This window comes from Alligator mississippiensis, chromosome 2 (assembly GCF_030867095.1).
Source record: "Alligator mississippiensis isolate rAllMis1 chromosome 2, rAllMis1, whole genome shotgun sequence".
Lineage (NCBI taxonomy): Eukaryota > Metazoa > Chordata > Crocodylia > Alligatoridae > Alligator > Alligator mississippiensis.
The window spans coordinates 100,929,258-100,947,416 of record NC_081825.1 but is presented as its reverse complement, the minus strand read 5'-3'; the positions used below and the strand labels follow the sequence as shown (position 1 = coordinate 100,947,416).

Genomic DNA, 18,159 nt, shown 5'->3' with positions numbered 1-18,159 from the left:
CAAAGCGTGGCTTCATCAATCTCCCTTTTTCTTTCCTTTCACTTTCTGGCTTCTCTGCTTCCCTTCACCCTCCGGTGCGGGATCAGGGTTACAGTGGCTGCAGGGCAGGGTTGGGGCTCCTTTGCCCTCTTCCTCTCTGCCTCTGTCTTTACTCTTCTCTCCCCTCTCTCGGGGAATCCCCACACGCTGAGTCCTCGGAGCTGCGGGATTGCCGTGCCGCCGCTCCATTTATGACTCACCACAGAGGCTGTCTGCTCAAGGTAGGACGCGATCCAGGGAAGGACATCTCAATCCCCAAAGTTCCCAACTCCGTCTGGGAGTGCGTCCCTGCCTCTTGGATTCTCTCTGTATCCGTCGCCGTAGGCGTCCCTTCTCATTCCTCTCCACAAGTGCGTGCCCGAAGGCAACCTTGGGAAGTTTCCTCCCCTCTTTATTTCTCTTTCCTGGGTCCTCATTGGCTGCCTGGGGTATTACGTTCTCCATTTCCCGGATGTCTTCATCTCCGGCAGCTGCTCCCTTGTCTTAGTAACCGAGTTGCGGCTGCGCTGCTGTTACAACCAGCATGCCTCACACTTCCCAGGTGAGGCCTCTAACCACTAGGCTAGGTTGGGTAGGAGCACCCTACACTTTTCAGGTTGAAGCTGGGCAACTAGGCAGCCAAAAAATGTAAGGTCCTAGGCCCATAAAGAAAGAGCAAATGAGGCAGCTTCTGTAGCTCCACCATTTTTGCTGCCCCAAAAAGGATGGAGTACTGGCTTTGGGTCTTGTTCCCATAACTCTTTATGCATTTTACATAGACAGTCACTTGTAAAAAATAAATAAGACAGGAATAATCCTGAGAGCAGAGATCAGAGTCCAGCTCTGTGCCCTTCTGAGGGAGCATAAGAATCATGGGGCTGGCTACACAAAGAATCCCCTTTCCTGTTTTTGGTCTCTTTCTTCATTTATAACAGGTTTAAGATTTCAAGTCTCTCATTTTCCATTGTAGATAAAATGTATTTTTTAAGCAACACAGGGGTTGCTGGCTGTTTCTGGACTTGTTGCTACAAACCATTAGTCACGAAGGGGCAAGGCAGGAAGTCAGAAGCCAGGAGATCTGTCCAAAGAACCGAGCAGGAGATCCAGAGGGTCAGGCAGAGCATAAGTTCAGGAAGGTAGCCAGATCAGGTACCCAGGAGGTCAGGCCAAGCTGGGTATCTAGAGGGTCAGGCAAAATGCAAGGTCAGAAGGCCTGCCAGGTCAGATATCCAGAGAATCCATCAGAGTCAGTAGCAGCACAACCCAAAGGTGCAGCAACCTAGATACAAGGTTGCATCTAGATGCCTAGACACTTGCCCTTCCAGGTCAGGGGCTCACATGGGAAGGGGTAAGAAGTCAACTGACCTTGGCTGGCTATTCTGGTGGCAGGGAGTGACCATGTGCCTTGACCAAGATGGAGGGTTCTGACCACCCTATAACTTGTTGGGGAGGAAAAAAATTGGGGCAAGCTACCATGATGGGCAGGCCAAGGCCCTGGGTTCAAGGCCATAGCTTGATGTATAGAACTGTCTTATATACCTGCACAGTTCTATGGCATAGCATATATAGGGTGACCATAAGTCCTGTTTTCGAAGGGACGATTCCATTTTCAATATCTTTCATTAGCACTCCATCATTTTTTTCAAATGAACACTTCTGTTCCACTTTCGGTGGGATGCTTAGCACTGGTGTTCAAAAACTGGACAGTCCTGGAGCTCTCTGGTGTTTTGAGCCCCCATCCTTCACTGCCCGATCCAGCAAGTCAGCTGAGACAGAAGCTCCAAGACAGTTGAGTGTTTTGCTCTCACATTGCTCAACTAACCCCAGAAATGTGAAGTAAAACAATGGTAATGTTGGAGTGAGAAGCCATAATGATCAGGATGGTCTAGAAACTAGGTCCTAGCAAGAGGCAAGGATTTTTGGGATGTACCTTTCATTAGATCAACTGCATAGTTGGGATAGACTTAAACAAGCTTTTGAATGCAGTGCATTCTTCTTCAGGTCTCCAAATCAAAATCAAGTTGCCTGATTTGAAGTCAAGGTCTAAGAAAATTATTAGATTTTAGAGAGACTTTTCATTCAAAATCTTAAATTGGTCCATGTTTGTGAATCCTGGTGAGGATCGCCTGAGTTGCAAAATGTTAATAAACCCTAAAAACAGATAATTCTGCTATAATTTCTTCACAGCTATCAATCTGTATGTCAAAGATAAACCCCAACATCAGACTGAGTACAGGATGGGAAGACAGCCCATTTTCCCTTCATTGTACTGTCCTCTCTAACATAAGGGCTGTCTTCTTGGAAACTTCATTTCTTAACAAAGCAAGAAAAGAAAAAGGCAATGTAAGATGTATGACATGTGCCATGGTCAGGTGGGCACCTGTCATAAGATTTAGCACTGATGGCAAAAATGCTGTCAACCACAATTCCTTTCAGCTCACTGAACTGGTTTCAGAAGGTTCTCTAACACCTTTAGCCATCATTAATGATTGTCACAATGTGGGAGGTCAATCAGTTTGACATTTGGGTTGCTAACAATAGCAGAAATAATGCACCACTGGTGGGATGGAAATTGAATTATTTTTTCATTGAGGTAATTTTAAGATTAAATGAGTGCAAGTGGAACCAATGACAAATCCTCTTCTCCCTCCAACATATATGATTTTAAAAGCTTAATGGGTTACTTTCAAACAGGGCAATCAAAAAATCAATCAATGGATTGATAAAAAGGAAATGTCATCATTGCTTGTCTTGTGTTGAAAATGATCCTTATTGCTTTTTAAAATGTCTATTTATTGTTAAACACCCAACCTGAAATACAGCTGTATTCTATATTACTTGCATGGTCAAATGTTCCTACAGTGATGACATACCCCCTAAAAATGGCTGTACTACAGCCAAAAGACAAAGATATCATTGTGTCAGAAGGAATTTGCATTGGTTCCTCTCCTTAACAGAGTTCCAAATAGCTTCTCCTGATTTTTAGCTTGTTTACTTGCATTGTTTGAAATGTTAAGTTTGGGTCCAACAAGAGCCAGTTCATGTCTATATCTGCATTCAGGATTCACTCCATCGTATGCTGAACATAGAATGCACTTAATAACCCATCTCAGCATTCTTCACACACTTTTAAGACCACTACTATCTACGTATTAATTTAATGGTTATTTTATCTGTTCATATGCCACTTCCTATTCATAAGTCCAGCAGACACTGCATTTTCACAAAGAAGAGGCTATAATACAATTAGGGAACTATACAAAGTTTAATATTAATATTCTTCATTCAGAATTTGGATACAATAAATCAAAATGAATATACCGTCAGATTAAATTTTTCACTCCGGGCTTCTGCAGCCCTTCTAATATATCTGACAAAGACTGCACTGGATGTCACAGACAAACTGTATGCTGGTGAACAGAATCACCTACTTGGGAAAGAAAATAAAGCCCAAACTAATTCAGATCCAGTCTTTTTTCCTTATGGCTGACTTCCTTCAAATACCCGAAGGGAGATCACAAAGAGGATGAAGTTAGACTTCTCTGTGGCAGTAGGTGACAGAACTAGGGGCAATGGCCTCAACCTGCAGCAGAGGAAATTATGGTTGGAGAAAAGGAAAAACTTTCTGTCTATGAGGGTGGTTGGTTAAGCACTGGAATAGACTACAGAGAGGAGTGGACTCTCCATTCCCAGAAATATACAGATACTTGGCTGGAATGGCTTAAAGATAATCCTGCTGGACTGCATGACCTCATGAGATCCCTTCCAGCCCTACTTTCCTATGATGCCATAGTTACCCAAAAAAGGTCCAGAACAAGAGCAAGGCAACTCAGAATACATATCAGCCACTTTTTCAGATCTTGGCAAAGGCTGTTAGACACCTCTCCTTCTCTTAAGTAGTTGCTGCTGCAGTGGCTAGCTTCCCTTTGCTATTAAAACACCACCCCAGATCACCCATCTGGTAGGCAGGGAACCTGAGCTGTCCTTGAAAATCCTTGACTTAAGATGTATATCTTGTTTCTCTCTCTCTTTTTCTCCCGTGTACTCACTCTACATAGGTGTTTGGTGCTACTCTTTCCTATCTGGATCTACTTTCTTTTCCATGGCATCAGTTTTTTCAACACGGTGACCTGTCCATGATGGAATTGATAAAAACTTCCAACCATCCCTGTGGCAAATTTTAACTTAGGCTGTACTTGTAAGCCATTAGAAGAAAGGTATGAAAGGCCTCACCCTGTCACCTTCACATAAGATATTATTTTTAACAACTGTCTTCTACCTGTGGCTGATGGGTCAGTAATGAACTTGCTCCCAGTCACTGATACAGTGGAAGACAGCCACACTTAAGGGAAAGGACAAGTGAACAGCGAGTCCAAAGTGATTTTTAAAAGAAGCTTCTAGTCTCAATTTCTTTGGTAAACCCAGGAAACAGTTTTAGAAATCTGATTTTCTATTTCATGCTGAGCTGGCATTCAGGAGGGACTAGAACTCAAGGTTGGCACTAATTTCCACAAATATCCTGATACTAAAAAGAGAGTCTACTTATATGTGGGCCCGAATAAGATGAGAAGTCCAAAATACATTACAATGGGTATTTATAAACTAATGGCTTTGTTTATCAAGTTAATGCAAGAGGTGATTTAATATATGTCATAGCTTTGCCACTGGATTAATGGCAGCATAAAAACTTCTAATATTTCCATTCATTTTATGCATTTATTTTTAAATCCTAATGCCAAAAAACAGTTTGTGACTAGAATTATTTTACTCTTGTAAAATCATTTTCTATGGAGTAATTTTATTGTACCTGAAGCACAGTCTTTAAGAGGGAGATTCAGAAACCAGCAAGCAGAAAAAAGTTAACTGATGCCAAAAGTGTGTCCAGTTTACAAGAGTAAAAAAAATAAATCATTGCCAATGCATTTATTTTTCCACATGAAAGGAAATGGTTACCGTTTGCTGTCTAGCCTGGGCTTTGGTGTTCACTATATACCTTAACACAAATCGATAGCTTAATGCATTTAATAACTGGGATTCAGAATGGGTTTATTCTGAATGAAGCTAGAAGGTATTTGTTCTGACCAAGACTACTTTATTCTTGTGCTTATTACTACGATACTAAACTTGCTTTAGAAAAGCACAATGGGAAATTAAATGAAAATAGCTATTTCTGCTTGTGTGGGAATATTGTGAAATGTAATAGGAGAAAGACTGCACAAATTAAAGGTAGCCCATAAAAAAACAAGGGATTGAATAATTCAGGTAAAGAACAAGTACCTTTCAGCTTCATTGTTATGCATAAAGCTGATTTTCCCTTTACTAGCATCTGTCATCCTGAAGGTCTCCTAAAATGTTTACAAAGTAATTAGTGCAGTGACTCTGAAGACAAAGGGAGCAGCCATTGTGTGCTCCACAAGAGTTTACAAGAAGTCCTGAGGAGTATGAGCATTTCTTATGCTGAACAAATACTGGCCAGACCACCAGGAGTGTCACTTATTCTTCAAAAGGAGCTACAGGATTTCTGCTTGGATGGGCACTGGGCACTACAGGGTTATGAAGGCTGTAGCTAACCTTAGTTTTGGTATTTTACCCAAAGGAAAGTGTCTGAATTACAGATGGGCCTGAGCTGCATAACTGATCCAAATCTGAATGTTTATAAAGAACTGGAGTGTTCTTATATGGGTTTTGTCCCATGTCCCCTAAGAAGAAGTTTTCAGTCTAATGCTTGCTCCCATGGAATTATGGTCCAGAGGTAGGGTGGCCATTAGTCCTGTTTTATACTGGACAATCCCGTTTTTAAACCATTTGTCCCCTGTCCTTTTCTAAATGGGGAACAGACTGCAAAAGGTCCTGTTTTTCAGTTCATTGGTGGAAATGTGTCAATCATCTGTTCTCGCAATTCTATTGGCTGTGCCTAGTGGTAGGGCAGTGCACAGCCAGGAGGAACAGAGTTCCCAGCCAGCCAGGGAGGAAGGGAGGCAGGTGGCCTTTTCGTGGTGGCCCTGACCCTTGCTGCTGATTGGCCAAGGGGCCCAGTGGCCCTACCCCTCACTGCTGATTAGCTGAGGAAGCAGTGGCCCTGCCTCTAATGCTGATTGGCCAAGCGGGCTGGTGGTCCATCCCCCCCGATCAAAGAGACGTTCTGTATTCTGGGGATGTGTTAGTGGTCACCCTATCCGGAGGTGAGAAAGCTACTGCATATCCTGTGCTATTTTCACCATTTCTCCCCTTTTTCTCTTTTGTGGGCTGCTGCAATCAGAGCATCTACACTCTGTCAGTCTCTTTTGTGGGGTGATATGAAGGGGTCCATTCTGCACAGCTGCACTTTCTATTTTGAAAGGATTTTCAGTGCATGATAAAGAGCTACTAGTTTACTGAGACCCTGCTAATTTTGATAACTGCATGGCTAAACCAAGAGAGTCATTATTACCATACTATAGACCAGCAACACATGGGATTTCTTATAGAGAATTCCCAGCTAAGGAATATATATGCAAAAAATGCAGAACTATTTGGCAGCAGGCCTAGAAAAAAGTTGCAAGGGAAACATAAAATAAGGACAGTTATATATAACAGAAGAACTTCATTATTTGTAACCTAACTGGTTATGGGCCCACTAAGTGGATCAGGAATCCCATCCCTTCTACTTAGCAGATTCAGTTTAAGTTGTCTGTTAAAGCAGCTGGAGTGTGTGTGTGAAGCAATGATAGCAGGTATGCCACAGCTAGGCCCAAGCTCGTGGGAAGCTAAAGACAAGATGTGACAGAGAACAATGTGATATACAGTGTGCTAAGACCAGAACCATAGAAACTGTCAAGTGCTGGATTAAGCTGAAAAAATGTTGTTAAATCTGTCTTTTAAAAGAAGAAATATGCCAAGCATGCCCACACCTAGAGCCAACTAAAATGGTTTTACTAGAGCAGCTTTCTACAAGTCATAATGAGTCATCTCTCTTGCTACCAAAATCCAGAGTGTAACAAGATTGGCTGACAAATCTTCTGCCTTCTAAAGGATGAGAACATGGAGCACACTAAATGCCATGTATCTTAAATAAGTTTTCTGTTACTAAAATACATGCTCATTGCAAAAGGATGAAATAAGGAACCAGCAGTCCTTGTTACTCCAATTTGTTTGTCACACTGTCACAGGTAATTTCCCACAAATTACAGACCTGTTGGAGGGCAGATACATCAAGCTTATTCTCCGAATATTTTATTTTATGTCTCCATTTGGATTTATAGATAAAGTTGAAAGGGGTTCGTGTTCATATTTCTAGGTGCACCTGACAAGTTTCCTGAATAGAAATAAAATAGCAGCTTCCTCCCACAGCCAATAGAATTACAATGGCATGCATGGCTGATGGAGTGCTCGACATAGTGCTCCATACACAGGGATGAGAACATCACAACCACCACCTCCATCACTGATCTTAGGAAACTCATTTCTGAAAATCAGGAAGGGATGAACAAAAAGTACAGCATCTGAAACAGCACATCCTGACTCGAAGACTAAATGTCACTCTACTCTTTCCTATTCTGTCAGTAAAGCTAATAGGGGTCACCTACCCTCATCATCAGGAGACTGAACGGATTATTTAACATCACGGAATGACAGACCTTAACTTCTCCCAAAATAAATAAATAAGTAGCCATGAATACAATAATCATTATCTCTAGCAATGGGACAAGGATGTAACTTAGTTCACGTGTCAGGATGCTCCCTTCATACCTCTATTCTCAATGAAAAAAAAAATGACCGTCGCAAACTCAATAACAGATTAACTGACCTACAGAAACTGCTGCCACAATCCAAAAATACTCCTTTATATTTTAAAAAATGATAATGGCTGAGGTTCTATATGTGCTGCAGTTACAAAATTTACCAGAGAATAGATTGCCTGCGATGGAATTGTGCTCTACAAACTAAGCTTTCAATAAAAAAAAAACTAGTACTTATGACTGGGAAGAAAGATTTCATCAAGTAAACAGAAGATGATTTATATCATGTAGTTTAAGGCTTTCTGGAAGACTCGGATTGCAGCCATAAGAGGTGTAAATTGTTCTAATTAACTCAATGGGTAGGTAACACTGAAGTTACGAAATGGCAAATTAAATGTCAACACTGCTTACCACTCACTGCTGATTGTTTTAGCAGAAATCATTTGTACTTGTACATTTCAAGATCCCCCAAAGCCTCTTACACCTTCCAGGGTAACAATGCCAACAGTCCCCTATACAGAAGCCAAAACCTCAGCACTTCTCCTCATTTCCACAGTACAGTTATACATTGTCTAAGAAAAAATATTATATACAGCATTTTAAAAAATAGAAAGTCGGAACTGAATTTGACAAAGTTACTAGGAATACTGAGAAAGAGAGGCTAGTTCTAATTTCCATTTTCACATTTAATGTAATAAAATCCTGAATTTCCTAATCAGAGGACAACAAAATTCTTAGTCAACCATACTACAGTGCCTCAGATACTCAAGAGGGGCTTGCTGCAGAATTTAGGTCCTGTTGGCTGCAAAGTATGTGAGGACATGATCACAAGGCACATAAAATGGTAAAGATACTGCCAATCTGAATGTCTGCAAGCCAGACTGAAAGAGCTCAGGGTAGGTATTTCCTGGATAGTGTCTTCGCCTTACATGTACAAAATCCAACCCCAAAACATGCTGAATTGGAGTGGCTCTTTGAAAAGCGGATGAAAAGGAAGTGAAGTGTTTTGCTGTGAAGGACTTAAAACCTGTGGTGTATGAATGCTGGAGCCTAGAAGGAGACTGCTGAACTACAGTTGCAGAAAGAGACATTCAATACCGGAACAAGAAAAAAACTGAGTGCCAATATAGATGGGAATTTTGATAACGATATAACTTAATTCATGCTCCTGTAGTTAGAAATGTAGAGAATTTTTTTCTTACAATTTATCTCAATTGCCACAGTCTAAGTATAGGGTAATTCCAATGACTTCTGTGAAGGCATTTAATTTAAATAAGGATGCTGCTGATATAAGAATCTAAATCCAGATTTACTTAATCAAATTTCTCTACAAATCTACTTGATTTTTAACTGAAACAGCACTAAAATAAAGTAATGTCAGTACACTCAATATTAACGGATGCTGTTGCTGAGGAAGAAAGGTCAGGAAGACAGAAGGGCCAAAGACTAAGTGCAGAAAGTTTGTGATAAAGGAGACTTTGGGGTTTTATCTTGCTGAAAAAGATACAATAGCATAGATTGAGCTCAGGCACAACAGAGCTACAAAACTGCACATGCAAGCTACATTGCACACTTTAATTCCAAAAATCTATTTGACCTATGTAAGTATATACAACATGCTCAACACCGCTGTTTCCAACTCAGAAGAAATAGAAATAGGGTGGCTTTTCAAAAATACTTAGTTTCTTCTCTGAGGTTAGAGCAATAAAAGAAATGTAGTTTCAATATTTATGAATTCATGTAGGAAGATGAAGGTCATTAGACTTTATATCTGTAATGAAGTGAGAAAATAATGTGAGAAAACAGAGGAAGACCACATCTCAAAACACTCTGTGGAATTCTTCAACTATATTTCTGAACTGATAGGGAAAGGTAAAAACAGTAGAAATCACTTATCTGGATTTCAAGAGGGCAGTCTAATTTACAGAATGAGACCTCAAGGCAGTAGAGAACTATTAAAATGAATTAAAAATTGGCTAAGGGTCAAGAAAACCAAAAAAGATCAAATTATTAATTTATCTAGAGATCTAGATTAAAGTATAAAGTGTTGCACAGAACTCTTTTCTACTTGTCAAACAAATTAAATATCATTATACATGTGACAGAAATGTCCTCTTTTTCCATTTGCTTATTCTGAATAAGTTAATTTCCATTCTCTGTCATGTTAGGCAAACAAGTGATCATTTTGCTTTTCTTAAAAACTAGAAATTCTGAAATATTTCATCTCTGAATCTCTGATAATTATTTAAAATTCAACTCTCAGTAGCATGGAATAGTTTAAGAACTGAGTTTTATCATCCTCTTTCCTTTTACTCTTCTCCTTTCCAGAGTCAGTATAGCTGAATAGATTAATAAATCTCTATTTAAAATAAAATAAAATGAGACACTCAGATAGGGGCAGTGAGCTGCCATGTTCAAACTAGTCGGTTTATAACAGTTCCATGCAATAAAGTTTTTTTTTCTTTTTTTTTACTTTAATGGTGTGAAACCCCACTCTGTTTGATATTGAACTGATAGTTTTTAGGGATAAAATTCTCTGTGTTCATAAAATGGTTGTAGGGCACAGATCCCCCCCCTTTTTTTTTAACAAAAAAGAACTTGTCCAAGTAATACCGCCACCTGAAGAAGAGGCTTGGGAATTATGTAACACTAGTCAATAAACTTTGGGTCCTTTTATATTGTAAAAGGAGGAGGAAAAAAAATTCCCCAAACTCATCAACTGTTATTAATTTCCTAGGACAGTATGACTACCTCTATTCCTCAAAATATTCAGGGCTCATCACAGATCATCATTATTTCAACTTTCTCTGCATTGCAGTATCCAATTCAAAGCTGCTGTAATTTCTATCTTCCCCTTTTTGGTTACCAGGCCATAAAAACTGCTGTGAGATAAGAGGTTTCTTGTGCCTGTGATGGCTGCTTGCCTTTATTCTCTAATTTTAATTCTTTATTTCACTACAAATTCATAGCTATTCCTTTATTTCATTGTTCTCACTGAATATCCTGACTCTGGTACTTTGTTCTTACAGAATTTTTTTCTTGGTTTTTTCTTCCTTGTTATTTTATGATCCTTGGGAATCTCATATCTTCAGACCCCAACAAGATTGTTCCTCCTCCTCAATTCCTGATCTTGGAAACATTTTTGTAAACTGGCTGAAAGGGAAAGGACTAATGGGTTGTGCTGAAAGGGGAACCATTAGGCTGAAGAGAGGTTATTAAGGAAATCTCTCAAGGGCCCAATCTTATTTAATATTTTAATAACTTTGGCATAAAAAGCAGGAGTGTGTTAATGAAATTTGCTGATTACACAAAGTCAGAAGGCATTGTCAATAAGGAAGGGGATCAGAATATTATAGAGAAAGAATTGGATGACCTTGAGGCCTGAAATAATAGAAATGGAATGAAATTTAATAATGCAGGTCATGAACTTAAAGACTAATAATAAGAGTATCTGCTCTAGGCTGCAAGCTCATGAAAGAACTCGCCCTCCTGCTAGCTAGCAAAAACCCAGACCTGGTTGGGCTTACAGAAACCTGGTGGGATTCTACCCTCGACTTGGCAGTAGGCATAGAGGACTATAGGTTGTATAGAGGAGATAGAGTAGGGAGAAAGGGGGGGAGGGGGGTGTAACGCTCTATGTTAATGAGCAGTACACGTCCTCGATGATCAGGATGGGTTCAGAAGAGGGGCAAACTGAGGCGCTCTGGGTTAGAATGCAAGGGGTTCGTGGGGAAAGGGGCTCGGTAGTGGGCGCCTAGTACAGACCGCCTCACCAAGGGGAGGAGCTGGACCTGGAATTTTCAGGTCAGCTCACGGAGGCTGTAAGGACAAGGGATGTGGTTGTCATGCTTGACCTAAACTACTCAGACATCTGGCAGGATCAGTCAGCCAGGTCTGAATGCTCATGTAGGTTTTTAGCCTGCATACAAGACCTTCCACCTAACCCAAGAGGTACATAATCAGAAAAAATGCCTTGCTGGACTTGGTCCTTGCCACAGGTGATAACCTGGTGAGGGAACTGCAGGTGCTCAACTACCTAGGCATTAGTGACGATCGTCTGCTGGAATTTACTATCTGGCGCAGGGTGGTGAAAGCAAGCAGTAAGGCAAAAGTCTTTGACTTCAGGAATGAGCTAAGGAGATTAGTACGAGAGATATTGGGGACTCGGAGCTTTAATGAGATGGGAGTCCAGGATGGGTGGAGATGATCCTCTGAGCTCAGAGGGAGTCAGTCCCAATGCGAACCAAAGGGGGCAAGAGTGCTAAAAAGCCTCCTTGGCTCAGTAAAGGCATCCAGGAGGGCCTAAGGGCAAAAAACGTGGCATATAATCAATGGAAGCAAGGGGCAATCACCAAGAAGGTTTACACCTCCGTTGCTCATGATTGCAGGGAGGTGGTCAGGAAGGCCAAGGCAGAGATGGAACTAGGGCTGGTGACCAGAATTAAGGATAACAAGGAGTCCTTTTTCAAATACATAGGGAGTAAGAAGAAGGCACTAGGTAACGTGGGGCCCCTACAGGACAGGCTTGGCAATCAGGTGATTGCAGCAAAGGAAAAAAGCTGATCTCTTTAATGAGTTCTTTGCCTCCATATTTCTGAGCAGGGACCAGGACAACTCCCCCACTAGGATTATGGACAGGCTCAGGGGGCACGATGCCATGGCTAGGGTCAGGGACAATCTAGTTAGGGAACTCTTGGAGGGGCTGGACGTGTATAAATCAGCAGGTCCAGATTCTCTTCATCCAAAGGTACTGAGGGAATTGGCAGAGGTCATAGCAGGGCCCCTGGCACAGCTGTATAAGCACTCGTGGTGCTCTGGCCAGGTCCCAGAGGATAGGAAAAGGGCCAATGTGGTCCCCATTTACAAGAAGGGGAGAAAGGAGGACCCGGGTAACTATAGGCCAGTTAGTCTCACCTCAGCCCTTGGGAAGACCTTTGAGAAAATTATCAAGGAACACATCTGCGGGGGCCCAGCATGGGAGGTAATGCTCAGGGGCAACCAACACAGGTTCATTGCGGGCAGATCCTGCCTGACTAACCTTGTTTCCTTTTACGACCAGGTCACAAAGTCCTTGAATGCGGGCACTGAGGTGGATGTCATCTACCTGAACTTCAAGAAGGCCTTTGACACGGTTTCTCACCCCATTCTCATAAAAAAACTAGGCGACTGCAGCACTGATGCCCACACAGTCAGATGGGTGGCAAATTGGCTCGATGGTCGCACCCAGAGAGTGGTGGTGGATGGATCATTTTCGACCTGGAGAGATGTGGGCAGTGGAGTTCCCCAGGGCTCCATGGGCCTGTGCTATTCAACATCTTTATCAGCCACTAGGGAGGTGGGCATGGAAAGCACATTGTCCAAATTCGCTGATGACACACAGATGTGGGGAGAAGTGGGCACACTGGAGGGGAGACAGAATCCAGCTAGATCTAGACAAATTGCAGAGGTGGGTGGATGAGAATAAGATGGAATTCAATGCAGACAAGTGCAAGGTGCTGCATCTAGGGAGAAGGAACCTGCAACATACCTACAGGCTGGGGAACACCCTTCTTGTCAACATGGTGGCTGAAAGGGATCTTGGAGTCATTGTTGACTCCAGGATGGACATGAGCCGCCAATGCGAGGACGTGGTCAGTAAGGCTAACCGCACCTTGTCGTGCATCTACAGATGCATCACAAGCAGGTCCAGGGAGGTGATTCTTCCCCTTTATGCAGCGCTGGTAAGGCCACAGTTGGAGTACTGCATCTAGTTCTGGGCGCCGCACTTCAAGAGGGATGTGGCTAACCTTGAGAGGGTCCAGAGGAGGGCCACTCACATGGTCAGGGGGCAGCAGGCCAGGCCAGGCCCTAAGAAGATAGACTAAAGGGCCTGAATCTATTCAGCCTCCACAAGAGAAGACTGAGAGGGGATCTGGTGGCTGTCTATAAACTCACCAGGGGGGACCAGCAGCAAATAGGTGAGGCTCTGTTCCCCCAGGCACCACCTGGGATAACAAGGAATAACGGCCACAAATGATAAACTTCTTCACAGTAAGGGTTGCCAAAATTTGAAATGGGCTTCCAAGGGAGGTGGTGCTCTCCCCTACCATGGGGTCTTTAAGAGAAGGCTAGATAGGTATCTGGCTGGGGTCATCTGACCCCAGCACTCTTTCCTGCCCAGGCAGGGGGTCGGACTCAATGATCTGTTGAGGTCCCTTCCTACCCTAACATCTATGAATCTATGATTGAGAGCAGGTTCAGGCTTGATATCAGGAGGCATTACTTTATGGTTAGGGCTGCCAGGCTCTGGAATGGGCTCCCAAGGGGGGTGGTGCTCTCCCCTACCTTGGGGGTCTTCAAGAGGAGGTTGGATAGATATCTGGCTGGGGTGTTATGACCCCGGAACTCATTCCTGCCCAGGGCAGGGGGTCGGACTTGATGATCTGTTCAGGTCCCTTTCGACCCTAGAAACTATGAAACTATGAAAGAAGATAAAAAAGCACTTGGGTTTATCAGTTGATCACAGGATGGGGCATGAACTACAAGCACAACTGCAGACACAAGGGCTAAGTACAGACAATCAAAAAGCTCAAGGCTGCATTGATTCAGTCTTCATAGGTTAGTCTAAGCTGCATAGATTGAACCGATAAACAAGTGAACAGACATTCACTCACTTTTGTTTCTGGAAATGCAGCCATATGCCTGCAGTAGCTCAGGCCAGAAGCTAGGGACACTATAGCATGCCTGCCTGCTCAGTTGGAGCAGACAGATTGGGCCAAGCCTAGCCTGCTTATGCTGTGAGAGGAGATTTGCAGGGGAGGTGCAAAGCATCCCGGGATGCTGGGTGACTATGAGTTAACTTGAATCTGGAGGGGATCTGGGACAGAAGTTTAATAAATCAATTTAACCTAAATCAGTTAAGTCTGATGCTACATCCATCCAGGTTTATCTTAAACTGGTTTTGGCCATTTTAAAAGTGATTTATGTGCATAAAACTTCTGTTGTGTTACAGATTTGAACCAGTTTCTGATCATTTATACCAGTTTACGTGTAATTTCTGTCCCTAGTCAAGAAGGCCAACATGATCCTAATGTGCACCAGGTGGGCTATTTTCTAGAGAGATAGGGAATTAGTATCACTAAATAAGGCACCATTAAGACCTCATCTGGAATACCGTGTACGTGTAGATGCATTTAAATTAGGTGTTGTTGAGAAGGGCTGGTAAAATGATCAGGGGAACAAAAGGCCTATTTTTCTGAGAGACAAAATTAAGTTGGCTTATATAGCTTAGCAAATTAAGGCTGAGGGGGGGTAGAACTGCTGTCTATACATATATCGTGGAGGAAAACGAGCTATTTAATCTAAAGAACATTGCTGGCACAAAAACAAATAGATATAAATAGATCATGAATAAACTTAGGCTGTAAACTAAAAGAAGGTTTCTAACCATCAGAGCAGCAAGACTATGGAGATACTGGGGGCAATTTTAGGATGGAGCTCAATAAATGTATAAAGGTGATGATATAACTTTATTACCTGCCATAAATTGGACACTGGACTTGATGGCAGAGACGATCCCTTCCTTTCCCATGTTCTCAATTACTTATTCTAATTTCCATGGAACTCAAGAGCCTGGGTGCCAACAAGCCTAGAGTACTAAGGCAGAATGCTGAAGAAGCCTCAGCAATCCATATTAGCAGCTTCTTAGAAAGCAATGCCATTTATACGATGCCCCATCAAGGCCCTACCAACTGTGCCAATTTCAGACAAGTTGACTTGCAGACGAATTCAATCCCTTTGAGCAACTCAGTTTAAATTTGAACCAGTAAACTAGAGGTGAAATCCCTCTGTGAATTATAATTTAAATTTTTTTTTCTACTTGTATTATGTTTATTTATAGATGAAATAAGTAAAATAAGCTGAAGATAAGGTCTACCACTTCTTTATCAACAATTTCATTAATTGATTTCCACAGTATTTTCTTATTACCAGGGATCCTGGTTTTTGCTGATAAAAAAATCACAAATATTCTGATAAAAAACCCAAATTCCACAATTAAAATGAAACACCACTATACATATAGGTATCAACTGAAGACAATTTTTTATTTATATATTTGCAATCTTAAAGCAACTTAGAAGCCTACCAGTGCCTCAATCACTGTAAGTACCTATAAATCTTGCTATTTGATTTTGGGTTTATTATCATGGCAAATCAACTCCCCTGGCCCCCTTAGCTCACCAGGACACAGGTCTAGGCCCCTCACTCCCAAGTCACAGCGTCCTGGCCCTGCTGGTGCCCCTCACACCCCCTCACAGTCCCCACCCCCAGCTCTGCTAGTGCCCCTCACTCCCAGCGCCACAGCTCCCTGGACCTACTGGTGCCCCTCACTTCCCCCCACAAACCCCCTGGCCCTGCTAGTGCCCCATACTCTCCCCCACTTAGCCCCACCAGCCTTGCTGGTGCCCCTTACCCCCACCCACAGCCCCCTGCCTCCCATCAGCCCTGCTGGAGTGGGCCCCCAGCTGCCATGGCTAGAGGGCCAGGGACCTGGGTCTGCAGTCATGCCTGAGCCCTGCCTGCCGCAGCCTGCATGCAGAGCTCAGCTGCCCCCACCATGGGCAGCACGGCTGGAGTGGAGCCCATGGGGAGGCGGGGGGCGGGGCAGTTCCCTGCCACCATGTGCGCTCCCAGAGGACAGGGGGGACCTGTGCCCCTCAGATCTGTGCGCGGTCCATGGGCAGGTGTGGGCTGCCCACTGTGGGCTTGGACTCCCCACCTTGCTGCCCTCCCCTGGGGCCTCCATGGCTTGGCAGGCGGGACCAAGTGCAGCACAGCAGAGTGGGATCAGGTGGGGAAACTTGTTGCCATTGTTGCAAGCCCCACGCTGCCCTGGTGATGCGCCCCCTGCCAACCCTGGCAGCAGAGGGGGTGGTAGCACGGGGCTGTGCCCCTTGCTGCTCTGGGGCAGGCAGAGGATGCATTGCCAGGGCAGCACAGGCCTTCCAGCAGCAACAACAAGCTTCCTCACACAGCCCCACTCTGCCGTGTCCCATCCACCGGCCTGCAGAGGCTCCTGGGGAGGGCAGAAAGGTGGGGAGCCCAAGCCTGCAGTGGGCAGCCCACACCCGTCCTTGCCCCGTGCACATATCTTGAGAGCAAGGGTTCCCACTGCCCCCTGGGAGTGTGTACGGAGACTGGCAGCCAGCCCCATCCCGCCGCCCTGACAAGCTGTCCACTGCCTCGTCCCGCTCACCACTGGGGCCCCCTCAGCTGCGCATTCTGGCCCCAGGCCCCAATCCCCCTGCAACACCCAGCTGGGCAGCAGCCCCAGCCCTGCCCAACTTGCCCACTCCCTGCCTAGGGGGGCCTCAACCCCCCGTACCTCCCAAACTTACCTGTGGGAACTGCTCTCTAGGCTGCCTGATGACCTGGTGCATATACATGCATTTGGCACCCCTGCCTGACCGTCCTCCTCCCGCTCCCTCAGCCCCTTGCAGGCTGGAACTCTGCCAACCTGCAGACAGCTCTTTGCACAAGAGCCCCACATTTCTCTGTTAAAATGAAAAAATCCGTGGTTTTCTCGGCAAAAGGGAAAATCCGAGTTTTTTCCTGTTTTTCTGTGGGAAATGGAAAACCTGGATCCCTGCTTATTACTCTGCAACCGCTTGTGTGCTTGTTTTTTTATTCTTATTTCACAGTCCAATGAGCTGAAGTCTTCACTTAGCCATCCACAAGGACATTTAGATAGTTTCCTCAAGAAGTTACAACTAATGAAGAACACCAGGGGATTACATTTTCTATAAGTTCTTGTATTATTTATTTACAAAACGATTTTTTTTTAAATTACATCCACTTCACTTTCCAACCTCATTTTTTCCAGGCATTATTATTAGCTTTTGACAAATAAAGAAAAACATCTAATAAGATAGGGCTGTTCCACAACCATGAATTAAAGATTACAATGGAATCCCATGCAATAAATCCTTACAATGTTATTAGTAAACAATATTCATATGTAATTAATATATAAACCCATGTAATATTTCTATTCCACATGATTCCTTACTTAAAATTAGAGTGACATCAGAAAGTCGTCATCCATTAAATATCATGATGAATAGAAGCATTACTATTTTAAATGTATCTGCTCAAAAACATATATTATGACATCAATAAAAACAAGTCTCTAGGGCAGCATTCTAAATGAACAGTAAGGATGAGAGAACCTGAGCTGTTCAGGTACTTGATATTTTAAAGTTACAGTAATTATTTTCTGGGTTTTGAAACTTGGAACAATGGGCATGGCCACCAAAAAGGAACCAGTGGGTGAACAGTTAACTTTTCTCAGACACCAATATAGTCCCTTAAAAATAGGATGTAAAAAGATATATAGCAGCTTAAAATATTGAGATAAATCCCTAATAGGTTCTTGTTCTGTTTC

At 43.2% G+C, this 18,159-nt stretch overlaps 1 protein-coding gene across 7 annotated transcripts in view; it reads right to left on the bottom strand.

Moving 5' to 3' along the window:
- Window positions 1-18,159, bottom strand: part of ZNF827 (zinc finger protein 827) — a 159,082-nt gene that overhangs the window by 32,556 nt on the left and 108,367 nt on the right. The gene's annotated exons all lie outside the window — the stretch shown is intronic.